Consider the following 5,501-nt stretch of genomic DNA (forward strand, 5'->3'; position numbering starts at 1 on the left):
TATAATGAGATGGCCTAACCGATCGGGTCGTGATCGAACTCCGTGCTAAGAGTACGGTGGTACTGGTTTTGTGAATAATGGTATTGTGAAAAATGGTATTGTGGACAATGGTATATCGATACTAAAAATCTCTCAATATGAGATATGGAAATTAATTTGAACACTTTCTTGATCCTAAATTGAGGTTTGATGTTGATTAAGGCTTTCATTGATATTATGATAATCTTGTTTGTATTATTTGTCATTCTATTGAGAGGGTGTTTAGTTATACATACTAGTGCTATTCGACGGTACTAACATCCCTTTTGCCGGGGGTGCTGCATCTTTAAATGGATGCAGGTGGTTCCACAGCAGGAGATATTGATCAGTGATAGCAGTACGCCTTCTTCCCAGCTGACTTGATGAGCCCCACTTCATCCCGGGGTCATGTATATTTTGTACTTTGTGTATTCGGTTTGAGTTATAGCCGGGGCCTTGTTGCCGGCATTATCATTGTACTCTTCTTTATCTATAGAGGCTCCGTAGACATATGTGGGTTGTGTATTGGTGATGGGGAAAGACAAACTATGTTATGTTGTGGTTGTATTACTTGTCAATTTGAGACTTTAAAAATGATGAAACTATTGGAAATGAATTGGTATTGTAGACATGAACACATTTTCGTCTAATTAATGAAAATATGTATTATCTCTATTCGTGGATGAGTTTGGGTAGAATGAAATCTAACAGGCTTGCTCGGTCGGGTTCACTCGGTTGAGCGCCGATCGCGCTCCTCAGTTTTGGGGAGTGACATACTTGGTATCATAGCCTAAGGTTTTAAAGTGTCCTAGGATGTCTCGGAGCCGTGTCTAGTAGATTCCTTATTATCGGTGTGTTGTCGACCACATCTATAATTAGGATGCTACATGGGCATTTAGGAATAATACCGTTCTTTCATGTCCTTAGTCGTGCGATAAAACTGGTTGTAAGATTTTTCCTTCTTTAACTCCTGAGTTGCTCTAATTTTCAGTATATGGCACCTGAGAAGAAGGCAAGAACTGGCCAATGAGCCAATGTCACCCCAGGAGTGACAGTTGATCCTATAATTGATGATGCGGGTGAGCACCCGAGGAGTGAGAATATTCCTCCAGCTACTACACTGCCTGACTCTAGTACAACTGATCAGACCGCACCTGTCCCTACACCCACTGAGGGTGCAATGGTCCCTCCAACTGATATACCAGTTCCACCTCCAGTTCCAGCTTCCGATTCTGGTGTTTCTGATGTTGATCTTAGGGGAGCCATACAAATGTTGGCTCAAATAGTGGCTTCCCAGACCCAGAGGTCAAATGTTACACCCACTTCTTCCAGTCAGCCAGGGGATTCTACTGGTTCCAGGGTGAACAGGTTTCTCTAGTTGGATCCTCCAGGGTTTACGGGTACTAACCCAACGGAAGATCCCCAGGATTTCATCGATGAGATGTGATAGCATCCCAGGAAGCTCAACTCTATTCAAGGACAAGGATGAAGCTTTGGAATCTCAAAGATAGCCTTTAACAATATGTCAAGCTAAAGAGTTGCAAAATAAGGCCATTAGATTTCAAGTGCAAATAAAGAAGCTTTTAATTGTGGAGGACAAGCTCAAGACCAAAGGAGATAAATTATACAAGTTTTACAATTATTTGGTGGCCCAAATTGAAGTCCAAGAGGAGGAAGACTGAGTCCCGAACTCGGCCCTTGAAATCTAGCAAAAGGGCACCCAGAAGAGCCCAAAATGAGCTTAAAAGAGGTCCAAATGGGGGTGTTTGAAATGGAGCCCAATTGGAGTCCAAACCAATGACCCAAACTAGTAGTTTTAAGGCCCAAATCTGCTCCAAAGGGATTTGGCCGCCCCTACCTAATTTTGTGACTTTTCTTATTTCTTAGCAACCACCCTACCTAATTTTGATGACTTTGTTACCCCTTAGCAGCCTCCTACCTAATTGTAATGACTTTTTATGCCTTAGTACTGCTATAAATAAGGAGTTCTTCTCATTCATTGAGACACTTCATTATTGATTAAGTATATCATACTTTGAGAGTTCTTTTGAACCTTTGTTACTTGTGCTTTGAGATTTATCTTTCAACCTTTACTACTAGTTCATAGTTCAAGGTAGTAAGATTACTTCTCTATTGTGATATCTTTGATTTCTTTGTGGTATTCTTAGAAGACGATTAATATAAGTTATTAATTGTTGTCTCAAGTTACTCGTAAAGTGGTCAAGATCCGAATCTATTGTTTTGATTTGCTTTTAAGTAAAGGCGTTTGATTTCTTCAATAAATCAAGACGTTATTGCTTTGATCTTGTCAAGGCTATAGAACTTGCGTTCTCGGAAGTTTTTGGAATTCTTTCCTTGAATTTTCCCATATCCTTTATTTTCTGCCCTTTAGTTCTAGTTGTTCAATTCCTTATTGTTATTGCTTCTGCATTTACTTTTCAAATTCTTACTCTAGTTTGGATTCCCGACCTTGTCGTTATCAAGTGGTATCAGAGCGGTTTTATCAAGGTTTCGTTCTTGATAATTCTAGGGATTTCTTGACTATTAAGAGTATAAAAAAAACGAAAAAACAGTTTAAAAAAATAATTGTTTGCTCTCCACGAACTTTCTTTTCTATCTAATTTGTTTTCAAAAACTATCAAAGGAAACAAGAAGAGGGGATCCCAGATTTCCAAGATAATACAAAAATTCAATTTTTCTTACTCTTTCTAATCTAAATATATAATTATTTCCTTTTTGTTCGTATCTTGTTTCAACCGAGCCTAATAGTTCTAGGATTTGGTTCTTCTTTCATTTGTTCCCCAAAACATCTGAATTTTACTACTAAGAACTTCATACGAGTTGGGTTTAACTATAAATCTACAAAGTATTTTGTTCAAAGGTTATTTCGAGAGGAAAAAAAGGCAAGAAAAGTGAGAGCATTATAGGGAAAAAGCCAAATTTGAGAGATACATATTTCCCTTAATCTATGTCAAGATGTCTCAAACAGGTAGTTACAGTGGAAGGAGGAAAGCTATGACTCAACAACTTGAAAAGTCGAACTTACAGTATACCGAATGGAAGGAAGACAATGGTAAAGTTATTTTTCAAACAAGAGCTAAAGTGATGTCTGCAATTTATGCCCTTAGAATTGACAAAGCATTTGGCTATAACTTAATTAGCACTTATATGGTTGAGAAATTGAACTTGCCTTGTGTTGAACATATTGAACCCTACATGTTGAAAGGGGTAAAAGTAGATAAAAGAGTGTTCTTGCCATTCTCTATTGGAAGGTATGAGGATGTGATTTGGTGTGATGTCATTCCGATGAATAGTTTTCATATCTTGTTGGGATGGCCATGGTATGTCTATAGAAGTGCTTCATATAGTATTGAAAAAAATAGATACTCTTTTGAGATTAATGGGAAGAAACTCATTCTTGGGCCTTTGACTTCCTCACAAATTTGTGAAGATGAAAAGATTGTTAAAGAGAATATGAAAAAATATGAGAGAGAAAAGAATGAGAGGAGTAAGAGAGTGCATGTTGACATTCCAAGAGAGGAAAAAGGAGAGGTTGTTTTGAGTGAAAAGAGTGGGATGTCAAGTGAGGTAAAGAGTGATATTGAAAGAAAAGAAAAGAGAGAAGGTAATGAGATGAACAAAGTCTATGAGGTAGAGAGAGAAAAGCAAGAGGGATTGAGTGAAAGCAAAGAAAAACTCTTTAGTGAGAGAAAAGAGGCTAAGGGTGAGGAAAACGTTAGTCTTGTGATAAAAGCCAAAGAGAGTGTAAGCAAGAAAAAAGTTTCTTTACTTCCTAAACCATTAACTCTTTCTTGTTTTAGTTCTTGTGATTTTGTGCAATCACGTGTTGAAATACCTTTTGAAAGGGGTGGTGAGGCGCATGAGATGGTGGCAAAATATCCAATTGTATTTCAACATGAATTTGGCGATATCTATTCTTGATGGATGGTGGAAGATAAAAGCTTGGTTAAATTCTTTGTTATTGAACCTTTTGACTATTTTCATTCTTATTTACAGTGTTATGACATGGAGTTTCCTAAAAGCATTGCTAAGTTGGAGCCATTGCATAAAAGAATACAAGGTGATGATGTTCCATTGGTAAATAAGTCCAAGTATGGTATGTATAATTGGTTTATTTGCATTCTTGGTCTTTCTAGAACACCTAAGGTATTTTTGGAGGTAATGAATTATACTCTTATTTCTTATGTTGGTGACTTTATAAATTTTGTGGATGATGATATTTTGATGCACATCAAGTCATTAACTGTAATATCTAAGTTAAAGTGCAAGAGTAATTTGCTTCCTTTTGAAATTGTGTATGACATAGATGATTATGTATTCCAACTTGGTGGAAAGAGGCATGAAATTTATGAGAAGAGGCTTGTGAATGAGTTAAATATTTCTTCTTCTCTTATTCAAGTGGCTAATGAGTTTTCATGTGATAAATTGCTAGAATGTGATTTTTGTTGTGTGATGGGGAGTCATTCTTCAAGTCATATTCATTGTGAGTTTGTAAAAGTATTTGTTACTAGTAAAGATGATATGCATGATTGTTGTAACACTTGTGATCAAATACTCTTTCATGTAGAGGAATCCATGAGATTTGTAATTGTAGATAGTTGGCTATATCATGAAAGTATCTTCTTTGATACATGTGGTAGAGATACTTATATTAAATGGACGTGTGGTCAATCTTTTATAATTTCTTTGTCATGTATACCTATGGACTACCTTACCGACAAGATCGAATTGCAAGTTCCATTGCATGGCGCATCTACAAGAGGTTTTTATTGTATTGATCTAGGTAGGTATAAATTTTATTGGGATGATGATATCCATATGCTTTATTTACACCTATTAGGATTAATTGGGTTAAATGGACACATGGTCACTATCTTATTTTATTCCTACAAGTTTTCCAGATTAGTGGATGCCATTTACAAGGGCGTGTTTTCTTTTTCTTGCAAGGTCGAAATTCGAGGACGAATTTTCTTCAAGAAGAGGGGAATGATAGCATCCTAGGAAGCTCAACTCTATTCAAGGACAAGGATGAAGCTTTGGAATCTCAAAGATAGCCTTTAACAATATGTCAAGCTAAAGAGTTGCAAAATAAGGCCATTAGACTTCAAGTGCAAATAAAGAAGCTTTTAATTGTGGAGGACGAGCTCAAGACCAAAGGAGATAAATTATACAAGTTTTACAATTATTTGGTGGCCCAAATTGAAGTCCAAGAGGAGGAAGACTGAGTCCCGAACTCGGCCCTTGAAATCTAGCAAAAGGGCACCCAGAAGAGCCCAAAATGAGCTTAAAAGAGGTCCAAATGGGGGTGTTTGAAATGGAGCCCAATTGGAGTCCAAACCAATGACCCAAACTAGTAGTTTTAAGGCCCAAATCTGCCCCAAAGGGATTTGGCCGCCCCCTACCTAATTTTGTGACTTTTCTTATTTCTTAGCAACCACCCTACCTAATTTTGATGACAAACA

The sequence above is a fragment of the Nicotiana tabacum genome, chromosome 23, assembly GCF_000715075.1.
Source record: "Nicotiana tabacum cultivar K326 chromosome 23, ASM71507v2, whole genome shotgun sequence".
Classification (NCBI taxonomy): domain Eukaryota; kingdom Viridiplantae; phylum Streptophyta; class Magnoliopsida; order Solanales; family Solanaceae; genus Nicotiana; species Nicotiana tabacum.